We start from the raw sequence: 15,371 nt of genomic DNA, 5'->3' as shown, positions 1-15,371 counted from the left end.
AGATTCATCATAGCTTTTCTTCCAAAGAGCAAGGGTCTTTTAATTTCATGGCTGCAGTCACCATCTGCAGTGACTTTGGAGCTTCCCCTCCCAAAAAATAAAGTCTGTCACTATTTCCACATCTATTTGCCATAAAGTGATGGGACCAGATGCCATGACCTTAGTTTTCTGAATGTTGAGTTTTAAGCCAAGTCTTTCACTCTCCTCTTTCACTTTCATCAAGAGGCTCTTCAGTTCTTCTTTCCTTTTTGCCATTAAGGTGGTGTCATCTGCATATCTGAGGTTATTGATATTTCTCCTGGCAATCTTGATTCCAGCTTGTGCTTCATCCAGCCCAGCATTTCTCATGATGTACTCTGCATAGAAGTTAAATAAGCAGGGTAACAATATGCAGCCTTGATGTACTCCTTTCCTGATTTGGAACCAGTCTTGCTCCATGTCCAGTTCTAACTGTTGCTTCTTGACCTGCATACAGATTTCACAGGAGGCATGTTAGGTGGTCTGGTATTCCCATCTCTTGAAGAATTTTCCACAGTTTGTTGTCATCCATACAGTCAAAGGCTTTGGTGTAGTCAATGAAGCAGAAGTAGATGTTTTTATGGAACTCTTGCTTTTTCAATGATCCAATGGATGTTGGCAATTTATTCTGGTTCCTCTGCCTTTTCTAAAACCAGCTTGAACATCTGGAAGTTCCTGGTTCATGTACTGTTAAGCCTGGTTTGGAGAATTTTGAGCATTACTTTTCTAGTGTGTGAGATGAGTGCAATTGTGCTGTAGTTTGAGCATTCTTTGGCATTGCCTTTCTTTGGGATTGGAATGAAAATGGACCTTTTCCAGTCCTGTGGCCACTGCTGAGTTTTCCAAATTTGCTGGCATATTGAGTGCATCACTTTCACAGCATAATCTTTTAGGATTTGAAATAGCTCAACTGGAATTCCATCACCTCCACTGGCTTTGTTTGTAGTGATGCTTCCTAAGGCCCACTTGATGTCACATTCCAGGACGTCTGGCTCCAGGTGAGTGATCACACCATTGTGGTTATCTGGGTCATGATGATCTTTTTTGTATAGTTCTCCTGTGTATTCTTGCCACCTTTTCTTAATATCTTCTGCTTCTGTTAGGTCCATACCATTTCTGTCCTTTATCGAGCCCATCTTTGCATGAAATGTTCCCTTGTTATCTCTAATTTTCTTGAAGAGATCTCTAGTCGTTCCCTTTCTATTGTTTTCCTCTATTTCTTTGCATTGATCACTGGGAACGGCTTTCTTATTTCTCCTTGCTATTCTTTTGAACTCTGCATTCAAATGGGCATATCTTTCCTTTTCTCTTTTGCCTTCTGGAAATTACCTGTTAGTTTCAGTTTTTTCTTTACTAGTAAATTGCTTGGAAGTTTAAATAAAAGAATAGTCTCTTTGGAATGGTTCTATTATCCTGTGTTTTGGGGCATGCTAATCCACTGCTCATGTTACCTGATATGCCCTCTTGTAGTGAATTCTTTTCTTGTGTTGTTTTAATCTGTGCTTGTAGGCTTAGCCCCAGCTGGGTTTATTATCATAATGTATGAGTCAGATGTGCCTGGCTTGTGGGAGTATATTTACAGAGAGGTTTTATATTTGCCCTGGATGGGTGTCCCCAGGGTTTCGCTTGTCCAGGGTGACTTTTCACAGTTATTTGTTAGTTTGAGATTCCGGCCCCATGTGGATAGTATTCATTTGGACTCCGTATCTGTATGTGGCACAAATTAGGACCTATAGGCCCCACAGACTTGATGCTGCTTTGCTTCTTACCCAGCCCCCTTGGGAAGCTCTATCATTCCCTTTCCACAAAGCAGGGAGGGCTTATGTAGAAGTTTTAGCATCACACTTCATATGGACCGGTTATCATCTCCATTACCATCTCTGGTGATCATTGGGATTTTATGATTCTGATCCCTCTTTGTTAGGGCCTGTAACCAAGTCTGCTATCCTCCAGGGTTCTGCTGCACTCTCTAGAGTAGTATGAGTTCCTTTGTAGTGTTTTGGAAGCCAGAAAACTCCCCTGTCTTTTGAGTTTGACTTAAAAAACCATTATGGTTTATCCAGCATCTCTGTTTTGTGAAGGGAAAGAGGATTTGAGTTCAGTTTGCAACATTGCTGAAACTAAAAATCAAATGTGTATTTTTCCATGAGCATTTTCCCTTGGTTAACTGCTTTATTTCATAAAGGTGACGCTGTTCACTAGTAGAAGCATTGCTGCCCAGATGCTGATGTGCAGAGGAATCCCCTGGGGATCTTGTTGAAATGCAGATTCTGATCCCTGTAGGCCTATGGTCCAGATGAGACTCTGCATTTCTACCAAGCTCCCAGGTGATGCTGAGGCTCCTGACCACACTCTGGGGAGTGAGGATTTGCGAGAGACCAGTAATGACTTCTTCCCAGTTGCTAATTTATCAGTTGCTGGAATTCATTTGTTCTGGCTGCTGGATAAAATTGCCACTCATTGGTCTGGTCTTGTAGATGAAATTTTGCATTGAAAGCAGTTTGAAAATTGTAGAGAGCCATAAAATATTTCTCCTTTTGGGAAAAAGAATCCATAAATTCAAAATGGAATTAAATTTAATTGACCTTTGACATCCTTGAAAATACCCAGAAGCCCCAATTTCTTCTACCTCCTGATTTTCTTTTTATTAAACCTATTTTTCCTCAAGCTGAAATTCTGGGCAAATTAATAAAAGAATTAACTTCCTATAATTCAATTTAAATTTTCTTTTTTTAATTACTTATATTGTTAATACTGACTTCTTTTTTGTTATAATTATATTATTTTGTATGCTTTAGCCTGAGAACTTATTCATTATGGTTAATATTGATACTACAGGGTGGAGTATTTGAGTTCCAAATAATTGGTATATCAGGTGAATCTTTAGAATATGAGATTATTTGTATCATCAAAGATTCCCAAGAAGTTACAAATTCTGTTGCTCATATGTAGGATGGGAAGCATTTCCCAAACTTTCTCCTTGTACCCCCAAACTTAACAAAAGCAAATCAAAGGTTGATTGGCATCCTGGCACTGCTAACTTTTGCTATTTACATCTTAATTTTATGGCCTTAATTTGATGGACTAAAACTGGTGTGGCCTTTAGAATTAATCAGGGGTGTCGAGTAAGGTGTGATACAAGTTGGTTTCCCCCATGTGGACTTGTAGAACGCTGTGTGTGACCTTATAGCTGCGGGGTGTGGTGAGAGGGTGACCCTGTGGGAGGTGACTGGAAAGAGAGGCAGGGCCCTGGGCCAGTGCCTGACTCTGTGATGACTCTGTCGTCATATTACCTGAAACACCTGGACAACACACATCCTTTCTGAGGTCTCTGTTACCTTCTCAAGGACATGAGGGGTTGAGTTGGGCCATCTTCTATTTCTTTATCTAAAACCCTACTCCACACTTCCCATCACTTATGCCCATGTTCCATCTGCAAACTCATGAGCCACGTGATAGGAGAAAACAGTCACGTGTCATATCTGTGAAGAATCTAATCAAAAGGGCCTCTGAATAGAAAGAGTGAGTAAAGAAATTTGTGAGAAAAAACTGACCCATGTCCTGGTTCACACAGGGAGAGTAAGTGTGAGGTTCATGGGACCTAAACTGACTTATTTTTATTTTGGAGGGAGGGTGTAAGTGGTTAAATGGTGGCCTGCCAGTAAGGCATATATATCCACCTGGAACCTGTGGAATTGACCTTGTGTGGATGACCAAATTACACTTGCAGATACAGTTAAATTAAGGATCTGGAAATGAAATCATGTTGGTTTAGGCCCTCGATCCATTGACAATTGTCTTTATAAGAGAAAAAGGGCAGAAGACATTTAAAAGAGAGAGTCAGAGATTGGAGCCATAAGCCAAGAACGTGCAGACCTGGCAGTAGTGATCAGAAACCAGAAGAGCAGCATAGAACAGATTTTTCCTCAAAGTCTTAGGAAGGAACAAACCCCACTGACATTTTGATTTCACACTTCTGGCCTCCAAAACAGACAGAGAATAAGTTTCTGTTGCTTTAAGCCAGCTAGCCTGTGGTAATTGTTTATACCAACCACGTAAACACTAATAGAGAGGGTTTAGCAGCATCAGTATATACTGAATATTCTAAATAAGTTTTACATTCATTATTTATATAACTTTATTCCTCGTGATCAATTGTAAAGTTGGTACTATCATTATTGACATTCTAGAAGTTAGGCAACTCAGGCACAGAGAGGTCATGTCACTGGCCCAAATTCTCACAGTTAATAAGTAATGCAATTGGAATCAAACCCAGAGCCCATTTTGCTTTACCTCTAAGGTCTGCTTCCTATTTGTAACACGGTGGTTATAGAACCCGTGGTGTTCTCTTCGCTGACTGGCGGGACCAGCACTTGGTATTCCATCACAGCTGATGCTGTAAGGCGGTGGTATCGGGGCCTCTTGAAAATCCAACAGAGTAGAACACAGAACTTCCTGTCTTAAAGTGAGTAATTTTGCCTAAAAGGCAATTTAAGTCTGAGCGCTGTATTCTCCTAAGCTGCAGAGGCGTAGGAGATACAGAAAGCATTCCTGCCTTGGAGAGTACAAGGCAACACTAGGGGTAGAACTTGGCCCATTCACTTTGGCACTTTTCCAGGAAGTTAGTGCTGGGAGAAGAAAGTGGAAAATGTGAAAATATAATTCAGTTCTTGAAAGGACAGGGGATTCGTTTTAAAAAGAAATACTGGGAAGACAAAACTCTAAATAAGAGGAAGTTCAATTCAGTTCAGTTCAGTCGCTCAGTCGTGTCCGACTCTTTGCGACCCCATGAATCGCAGCACACCAGGCCTCCCTGTCCATCACCAACTCCCAGAGTTCACCTAAACTCATGTGCATCGAGTCAGTGATGTCATCCAGCCATCTCATCCTCTGTCGTCCCCTTCTCCTCCTGCCCCCAATCCCTCCCAGCATCAGAGTCTTTTCCAGTGAGTCAACTCTTCGCATGAGGTGGCCAAAGTACTGGAGTTTCAGCTTTAGCATCATTCCTTCCAAAGAAATCCCAGGGCTGATGTCCTTCAGAATGGACTGGTTGGATCTCCTTGCAGTCCAAGGGACTCTCAAGAGTCTTCTCCAACACCACAGTTCAAAGGCATCAATTCTTCGGCGCTCAGCCTTCTTCACAGTCCAACTCTCACATCCATACATGACCACAGGAAAAACCATAGCCTTGACTAGACGGACCTTTGTTGGCAAAGTAATGTCTCTGCTTTTGAATATGCTATCTAGGTTGGTCATAACTTTCCTTCCAAGGAGTAAGCGTCTTTTAATTTCATGGCTGCAGTCACCACCTGCAGTGATTTTGATTAAAAGCATTTCCAAAAACACTGTATATTCTTACCAGGCTCTTCAGTTCTGGAGCAAGCAGCCAGAGAGAGGCCCAGGGTGCCTGCAGCCCCTTTAAGACGCCTGCTGTTCCTTGCACAGGGGCCTGTGGGAGGGAGCAGGTTTCCAGGGCCCTCTTCAGTCTGGGAAAGTTTCCAGAGAACAGGGCTTTCTTGAATGCTGGCAGTGCCTTCTGCTTTCATGGAAACATCTAGGTGGGGAGGTGGTGTCAGAATGTATGCAGGTTACTTTATGTCACTGCCTTATTGGAAGGGAGAAGGAGAGATCAACTTCCCAACCTTTACCCTGACACTCATTTATTAAAAAAAAAAAAAAAAATTAATTATTTCTGGTTGTGCTAGGTTTTCATTGCTGGGCACAGGCTTTTTCTAGTTGTGGCCAGCAGGGGCTTCTCTCTAGCTATGCAGTCATTGTAGTGGCTTGTGTTGTTGCAGAGCACGGGCTCTAGGCACGTGGGCTTCAGTAGTTGTGGCACATGGGCTCAGTTGCCCTGTGGCATGAAGGATCATCCCCAACCAGGGATCAAACCTATGTCCCCTGCATTGGCAGGTGTATTCTTAACCACTGGCCCACCAGCGAAGCCCACCCTGGCGGTCATTTAGTTCAGAACCTTTTGTTTAATTTTGTGAAAGATGATGCTTGGGTATTTTGGCTTTGTGTTTGAGGGTACAGGATTCACTGCTAGGGTCACTGCTGGGGTTCCCCTTTACTTGATCAGGACTCAGCTATGGATTGTAGGCTTTTTACTTGAATATCCTTGGAGGGAATGGAACCTCTATAATAATAAGATGATGCTGAATATTTGTAAATCACTTTAGAGTTTGACATTGCATTTGTCTCCATTTTTAAATTTAATTTTTACAACATCTCTATGATGTAACTATTATCTCAGTGTAACGGTTCTGAAAATCAAAGCCTTGGGAAGAGAAAGTAATCTGACCAATTTGCTTACACTGGAAATATTATTAAATGCAATTACATGTGTAAGGAACTAAGAATGTAGCCTGGTATACAATAAGTACCAGTTAAATGAAGCCACCTATTGTCACTCTCTTCCTGCTTGTTATATTTATTGTTTGTTAATTACTCTCAGATAGAATTGGCACTTCAGTCCAGGTTGCTGCCCCACACTGCCAACATTTTCTGAAACAGGAGCATGCCATTTCCTACTTGACCGTATTTCCTTAGTTTTTTTTTTTTCTTCCACTTTTTAAAGTTCAGAGACCCACCCAACAAGTAGAGCCAATGGGTTATAAGAACAATCTGGTATCTGATTACAGCATGTCATCCCCTGGGTCACCATGTTGATTGGGGCTGTCTGGCTGGGCAGTACTTACACAGAGGTCAAAAAGAATGGTTCTTTCAGATGGAGAACTGAGGTCAAGTAGAGTCAACAGTGAAAGTCTTCTGGAAAGGTGTTTAGACTCCCCAACAACATGGAACATTTGAGGAGCTTGCAGTGAAAAGATTTCCCTGAATGTACAGTGGGCACACAGGTAAGTCTCTATCCTGTCAGAGGAGGTAACATTTACCTATTCCAGCCCTGGTTACGGGTTATGTTGGAAAGGATGAGACATCTACAGTTCCTTAGATTTCACTTGAACGTGAGCACAGATTCTTTGACTTTTGAGAAGCTGGCATGGAAGATATATTCCCTTATATGTCTTATAGTGCTCCCATACAAATAGTTCTTGCTTTCTCAGCTTTTAGCCAAGAGGACAAGAATTCCCATACTCCTGGGCTATTGAGCAGAAGGCTCAATCTATCCTACAGACATTTGTGAAGAGTCGGGTAGGGTGTGGAGGTTGTGGAAGGAACAGACAGTCGAATTGACACACCGAGGATGACAAGCCTGGTGATTGTGGGCGGGGTGTTCTCACTGCCCACAGAGTTGCTGCCATTTGCAGAGCCTTCAGTAAGTGTAAGAACAGAGAGGAGGAGGAAGCAGAATTCAGCCTACCTGGGCAAAGAAACCAAAGCTAGTTTCTGAGCAGGTATTAAGTCAGATCACCTATCCAAGTTAAATGGAAGGAATCTGCAGTTTGATTTAGCTGACTGACACAGCATACAGACTGAAGTCTCAAGGCTAATAATCTACCAGTAGTAAAAGACCAACTAAGCTGACTAAATTTCCAATCTTAATTAAATTAGCCAGTAGATATTTGAAGGGCTATGAGTAGAACATTGAACTGTAGAAACTGGCTCCATGTTGTAGAGATCTAGTTTCATGGACAAAAGCCCTCCAGTGGGCAGGAGGCAGCCTCTAGTGGTGGAAACAGCTGCACTTGAGGTCAAGGGGCAGCTTAGCAAAGTCCACTGGTTCTCTTGAGTCTGTGACCCCCAAATAGATAAAATAAGAGCATGATCTTAAAGGTTCTTTAATTTTTTATTCCACATCTCAATTTCATTCATCAGGCGCCTTATTAAATTTTTCTATAACACATGAACCTTTAGCTATGTCAATACATAGAGTAAGGGTCACCATGGCCCTAGGTTGGTGATGACTGAGTCTCCTGATCTGGGAAAGCTATATGCATTTCTACAGTGTTCTACAATGTAATACAATTGCCTCTTTATAACCACAAAATTGACCTTCCCTGATGGGTCAATGGTAAAGAATCCATCTGCCAATGCAGGAGATATGGATTTGGTCCCTTGTCTGGGAAGATCCCCTGGAGAAGGAATATGACCCACTCCAATATTCTTGCCTGGAAAACCCCATGGACAGAGGAGCCTGGTGGGCTATAGTCCATGGGGTCACAAAGAATTGGATATGACTTAGACACTGAACAACAACAAACCACCAAATGAACCATGTGGTTCTATGGGCTGATTTGCTTATTTTATTTGTTGGAAAAATATTTAATTGACTTCATACCATGTGCAACATGTTATAGTCATTCTAGTCAAGCAGTTTGAGATGAGCCATGGATCATCCTTGTAGGGAATGTTAGCTTCATGAAGACTAAAGTTTGTTCCAGTAGCCAGGGGCAGCTCTCATTTTCACCAGCCACCCAGCAAGTATGCTGGGGCCACCAAAGACACCTCACAAGTATACAGATGATGCAGCTGAAAATGGAACAAGGAGGAGGGGAAGAATGAGGCTGAGCCTCAGGAGACCAAGGTGTCTTGTGCATAGGTTTATAACCTTAAAGAGGTCATTTATACTCTTCACCATTCAGATTCCTTTGCTGTAAATAAAAAATTTTGTTGGAGTGGTCTGTGAGGTTCTTTCAGTTCTAAACATTTTACAATTTTAAGTTCAAAACCATGACTAGAAAAGACCTCACAACACATGTTTTGGGGGTGGTGGGTCACCAGTGTTGCCCTTTTAAGTATTTGTGCTTGGAGCTTCTTGGAGAGAGAAGACTCAAGGTCTAGAGTCACAAGTGAGTCTCCTAAGTTGATGTGGGTGAGAATAGGAGGCAACTCTTACATCTCCTAACTGTGTAATCTTGTGCCTTCAACTCTGAGGTATGATCACCAGAAACTGAAACATTATAAAGAAATGAGGGATATTCATCTCTACTAGGTTATTGGTAGATAATATATACACATGTTTTAATAATAGCTATTTACCTAGAAACAGCCAAGGTTTCATTTAGACTTACAGTAGAGAATAGGGTTAATTCCTCATTTTCTACACAACCAAGTGGGAAGAAAAAATGGCCATTGTTTATGCCAATACACATGTGGAAAATTATATTTTCTTTGCAGAGACAGCATATTTTAAGGTATCATGGAGAAAGTGGTGGAAGGGGTGGGTTTTTTTCAAAGAAAACAGAAGGATCCGGTTCTTTATGTTTCCGATGCTTTTCACAGATGTGACCTATTGGTTTTGACATCAGATGTTCATATGTTGGTTTGATTTATGGAGTGGCTAATTCTAAGGATGGGAAAATCAGGACAGAAATTTTGGAATATCAATCACAATCGTCATCTGCTTCCTTGTCTGGCCTGGCTATGATTTGTGGATTCTACATGTAAATTAGACATTTTCTTCTTTAACAAGGAAACTGGAAAGAGTAATGTGTATGCACTGATAAACAACACTTATATCTGCTTCAGGGAGAAATGATAAAGTTTTGACTGTATCTCTTAAAAATGAGGACGATCTTTGTCCTCAGTTATTCAGACCCAGCTCCCAACAACTTTGTTTAGACTAGAGTTCTGTGTCTAGTTTGAAAGAATAATCAAATATAGTCGACAAAATTTCGACCTTGCCTTGATGTTTTGCATTCTTTGCCTTGTGTTTGGAAAGGAGGAGAGTTGCTGGGCAGATACGCAAAGAGCAATCATTGTGCAATGATGGGGAGGATGCAGGAAAGACTGAGTCCAGAGCTCCCCTCCTCCTACTGTGGCTGCCAAATCAAGAATTGGCTTGGATGTGTCATAACCTTGGCAGCCAGGCTGCCCTGAAGAGATGCTTCTGGGTGGAAAGTATTGAGAGCAGATCTTGTAAGTTCTGGGCCTCTGAGGAAAAATTTCACCTAAGTTTCTCCCTCTTTTATTTAGTTTTAGAGTCTGTCCAAAATTTACCAGAATGAGGGAGATCATTTAAGATTTGGGTTATGATGATTGTCTTTTTCAGTGTCCTCAGTTGAACAAAAAGTCTATGTATAATGCCATTCAATGTGTGATATGGCTTGTTTTTTCAAATTGTCACTCTGTAGGTCCCTTTGAAAGTTTAGAAGACAGTCTGGTTAAGTGGAAAGAGACCCCAAAGCTGGCTCAGAAGAGTTGATATTGAGTCTTTCCTTATTATGTGGCCTGGGTCTTAATGACCCCTCTTAGTTCATTTGTGAGATGAAGATAAAGTAATGCTTGTCTACTATGAGAATGTGCCACGCAAACAAAAGATGCTAGAAGCACCACATCTTGGTTTTCATTCATGTTGAAAATTTGTTTTTCATTCATTCTCATTTGGGCTGGAGAGTGGTGGAGGATGAGCTGAGAAATTCAGGGTGCAAGCCTTTCTGTAGGTGACTGTAAGAGGGTAGATTCTTTCCTGGTTTCGCCTATGATTTAAACTCATGTTTCTTCTTGCTGCCCTAGCCCAGGGCTTTTCCCCGTGATGGTTGAGAGCATTTAATGGTCTGGGCATCAGCTTGCTGGAGGATTCGGTTTGTAGGTCTTATTCTCAGTGGTGATGGTGGGAGTGCAGTAGCACTCACAATTAGATCAGAATGGGCCGGTTCAAGATACCTAGCCACAAGGAGCATTCCCTCTCTTCATCTGTTAAATTTAAAAAGTCTATCACCCTACCATCCCTTTCCAGGAAAATGTCCATTGGCTTCATGTTTTCTTAGTATCCACAAATTAAATGCATTGAGCATCAGGCAGTGGTTAAGACCATAATCTTTGATCCAGATGACTACTTTCAAATTCTGTCTCCTTTACTTTCAGCTGAGTGGCTTTCTGTAATTCATAGACCTCTCTGTACTTGAGTTTTCTCATATGTAAAATGAAGGCAATAACAGTACTTACTGAATAGGATGAACATGAAATAATTTATATAAAGTGCCAGCATGTTGCTTGGTATCTGGAAAATCTCATTAATGTTATTATAATTATTCAATCTAGACAAAATTAGTGTTTGCGAAGGTTTGAGCTGCAGTTTTTGACAGATTGCGTGAGTTGATCCACTAGATCAAGGATTGGCCCAATTCCTGGTTTTGTAAATAAAGTTTTATTGGTACACTTTTATTGGGCCATGCTCACTTATCAATATTTATGTGCTGTCTCCATTGGCTTTTGTGCTGTGGTATCAGACTTGAGTAGTTGTAACACAGATCATGTGTCCTGCTAGCCTAAAATGTTGACTATTTGGCCCTTTTATAGAAAAAGTTTCTGTCCCTGTCCTAGCATATTGATTCACGGGAGATCTAATTCCGCTTCTGTGGCTGACTTGCCTGATCTTTGATAACAATATTTAATCGTATTGTTTTCCCCACATTTAAGAAGAATTGATCAAAGAAATCTACTTGGAGATTTGACACATGTTAGCTCCTGAAGAAATGACACATTGTTACCATCATTGCTAATTGAGCAGGCAGGCCAAATATCTCTTATATAATAGTGCCTATGGAATTGAACACGTAAGATTGAACACGTAAGGCTGCATTAGGTCAAGGCAGCCTCTGCTACAAATTTCCTGTCTATTATGACTTTAACCCACAATTTCATCCTTACCTAATTGATGTACTTTGTAATTATTTTTAAAAGGAGAAAACATGACTTGAGCACAGCAGCCACATCAGATTAAGGCTTATTTTATACTGATATTCTCAAGATCTATAGTAAAACTCTTAAGCATTGGAGACATAGATATCTCCTATACTTGACATTTTAAAACCATAGCGGAACATAAAAATGTGAGAATGCAGATTATCCTAAAAGTGACATTTTTATGATAAAAGAAATCTATTAAAAAGTCATGAATGGCTACAGCCATTTGTCGTTGTTAACAATATAATGATGTGTTAAAATGCTAGAGGAAGGATTATGTCAGTGTTTGATGTTTTTATAAGTTGCTGCTGTATAAAAATGTCAAATAAGAATAATCTTATACTTGACATTTTTCACTTGGTTTTCACTCTTAAAATAGCTCTGTGAGTTCTGCTTACCCTTTTTGCTCACAGTTTTGATTTTCTCTTAATAATTTTCTAGGCTTATCCATGTCACCGTTTTATTTCCTCCTTATTAAACCTTTTCTTCCTTTTAAAGAATTTTTGTTACTCTTATGTATTCCTTTAAATCCGCTCCAATTCCCTCTTAATGTAAAAGAATGAATTCCTCAATTTTGGGGTGAAAATCCTGTAATAGTAACCCCATATATACTCCTGGGCTGTTCACACAGTCTCTTCATGTGATCAGAGATAAGAAGATGCACCAATTCTTTCATGCTGGGAAATAAACTTATTCTTCGCTTCCTTTTTTAACATTGTCTTTTCAAATTCTATTTCTGGCCTTCCACATTTCATTTTATCTAACCAGCTCTGTGCTTATATGCCCGGATTACTTCCCTTTATGCAGTTACATGTGTTTTGAACCCTGTAGAAGATGCTCAGCTCCATTCTGCTTGAGATGGGCTCAAGATTCGTATTTAGAAAGAGCCTCTGTAGGGAAAAGGAGAAATTGAGAAAAAGTCATCAGTCGGTACTGTGAGCAATGTAATAAATGAGAATATCTAGTTTTGGAATGGGCTTGCATTTTTTTCTCAGTATGTATATGCATGTGTGTGTGTGTGTCTATCTATGTGTATATACATGACAGAGTACATGCACATGTGTTTGGATAGTTTGGAATCTTTTATAGTCTTTGGTTCCCTCACATCATACACACAGACCCTATCTGTGTGCTCACAAAGAAATAATAATATTTTTTAAAATGAGTTGTTACATTTAAGAGCTTGCTTCTTGGTTTTTTGAATGAGGCCTTTGGACCTCAGTTCCACCAATTTCCTTCCTTATACTCCCTGCAGATTTTTTCTTTATCTTTACTAGTCCCATTCTTTATAAGTAAATGCTCCACCTCCTACCTAAGAGAATCCCTTCACCCATGTCCTTGAGACCACTTCATTGGCATTCCACCTGAACTTCATCCTATTAGGAGTAACTATCATCTCCTGCATCTTTGGTTTCCCCCTCTTCACTGACTTTAAACCTCCCCAGTTCTTTTCTGTCTCGAGAGACCCTTCCTTGATCCATTTTGTACTCGAGCTAACAAGTCCCTCCCTTCTTTTTGCTAAGTGGTCCTGGTCTGTAATATTCACACCGTCACCCATCTACTCACTCCTTGTATTCTTGCAGGGTGGCTTCTGCTTCCCACCAGGTCCTGAAGCTAGACTTCTGAAGGTTATAGGGAACTCTTGACTTCCAAGTCCAGTCATCTGTTCTCAGTCCTCATTCTTCCTGGGTTTTCCTCCATATCTGAGACCCTCCTTGCAACTCTCTTTCCTCTGCAGTCTACATGCTAAGCTCAGGTTCTTGCACCTCGGGGTCTCCCTCTTCCTTATGACATGCCCTACTCTAGCTGTGCCTGACAGTTCTGTCCTTGGTCCTCTTCGTCTTTATAACCCCTTCTCATCTCCAGAGACATTTACTTATCTGCCTCCAGGATTCAAATTTGCCAAGCTAACACTGCTTTGCTTTCCTTAGTGGGATATACTGATCATCTCTTGTATGACCCTAATGTCTGCAGAGAGAAGTCCATCAGCTAAATGCTGGATTTGGGAAATGCTATTTCCATGACCTTACATAAATCAAATGTTGTTTTTTTCTTTTTTTAATTTGCTGAAATTTTTTCCCTCTTGCTGTTTTATAAACAGGATGTTTTGAGAATTCTCCTCTCAGCAGGTTCCAAACACAAACTAACATTACCATTCTTACAAAATAATAAACAGCTTTGGGCTATAAAACCTTTCAAATTGTTTTTTCACAGAGAAGGGATTTGCATGCTGACTCATTCCTGCTATATTTATAACCTATCGCTGAACCACTGCAAAGGCAAGATTTCTAATAAAGCTATGGAAATTACATGCATTGCAATGGAGCTGAATACATTTACATTTGTAGTATTTTAACATTTCCAAATTTATTGCAGATTACCTTGTTTGTGCATGTCTGTGCTTTAATGGTTTTTTACAGCAGAAAATAGTGGTTTATGATTGTATTCCCAGGAGAAATTTATTATGAATCCACCATATGGAGTATTATATAAAACCAAACTTGTAACATGGGTAGTTTTATTATCACAAAGCAAAACCTACTGTACATTATTGAAAATTAGTGATAATAGAAATGTCAAAGAAGTGAAGTTGGTTTATGAGGGGAGTCTTCATTTTGTGCTTAAATTGTCGCAAAGATTTTAGATTTTGTTTTAAGATGAAAGAGTATCCTTTGACATTTAGAATATCAGATAATATAACCGGGTAGTATTTCTTCCCTCTCCTGCTCCCTGGTTCCCTCATGCTGATATTTGCTAAAGCAGGAGAGGGACAAAGGGATTGCATGAGCATTCACCTCATGCACAAGTCCATCTTCCCATAAGACTCAATGGCACACTGGGATGACCCAGAGGGATGGTACGGGGAGGGAGGTGGGAGGGGGGTTCAGGATGGGGAACACGTGTACACCCGTGGCAGATTCATGTTGATGTATGGCAAAACCAATACAATATTGTAAAGTAAAAAAAAAAAAAAAAAAGACTCAATGGCAACAAGTTCTAGTCATCCCTGACAACCATAAGCCATTAGAACTTTCCATGAGCAATGGTCCTGGCAGCTATTGCTAGAGCACATGGAGTCTAGTTATTTTCTTCTTACCTAACATTTATTGGGCATCCTACTTGAGGAATTTTAAGTACCTATTTCTGCTATCATTTTCAGCTCAGAGAGTGTAAGGGTGAGACCTAAAGAAGTTTCATATTTATGTCAATCAACATCTTGCATGGACATCTCCCAGGGACTTTATTTTTGGCAAGTTCCCAAACCTTTGCAATGCACCTAGAGGTTTTTTTTTTTAAGTGTGTGAGGTTAAATAAATAATTGTCTGACATTTTCTACAGAGTCTATGATTATTTAATAAGCAGGAGTTTTGTTTGTTGTGCTTAGTTTCTCAGTTGTATCCGACTCTTTGCAACACTTTTTTTGGACTATAGCCCATAAGGCTACTTTGACCAAGGGATTTTTCAGGTAAGAAAACTGGAGTGGTTTGCCATTTCCCCCTCCAGGGGATCTTCCCAACCTAGGGATTGAACACGGGTCTCCTTTGTCTCCTGCGTTACAGGCAGATTCTTTACCCACTGAACCACTGGAGAGTCAGGAGAGACTCCACATAATATAATCAACAGCATTAAAAAGTAAAAACATTGTGCATGATACCTTCTTTTGCTACCCTTTGTGAGTGAGTATGTTTATTTGGAAGACTTGTTATTCTTCTCACATATCCATTGTGCCCCCAGGAAGGACTGGCATCACTGGTACAACC

At 40.4% G+C, this 15,371-nt stretch overlaps 2 long non-coding RNA genes across 2 annotated transcripts in view; one reads left to right on the top strand and one right to left on the bottom strand.

The window, feature by feature from the left end:
- The window catches only part of LOC123334758, a 31,858-nt gene extending 27,017 nt beyond the window's left edge, over window positions 1–4,841 (bottom strand). The window contains exon 1 of the long non-coding RNA XR_006552868.1: window positions 4,312–4,841. This is a non-coding gene — a long non-coding RNA (uncharacterized LOC123334758). The remainder of the gene's footprint in view (window positions 1–4,311) is intronic.
- LOC123334759 overlaps window positions 1–15,371 on the top strand; it is a 53,850-nt gene that overhangs the window by 26,988 nt on the left and 11,491 nt on the right. Inside the window, exon 3 of the long non-coding RNA XR_006552869.2 lies at window positions 6,749–6,878. This is a non-coding gene — a long non-coding RNA (uncharacterized LOC123334759). The remainder of the gene's footprint in view (window positions 1–6,748; window positions 6,879–15,371) is intronic.

This window comes from Bubalus bubalis, chromosome 8 (genome assembly GCF_019923935.1).
Source record: "Bubalus bubalis isolate 160015118507 breed Murrah chromosome 8, NDDB_SH_1, whole genome shotgun sequence".
Lineage (NCBI taxonomy): Eukaryota > Metazoa > Chordata > Mammalia > Artiodactyla > Bovidae > Bubalus > Bubalus bubalis.
Note: the sequence above shows the minus strand (reverse complement) of the source record. Positions and strands in the feature narration are given on the sequence as shown.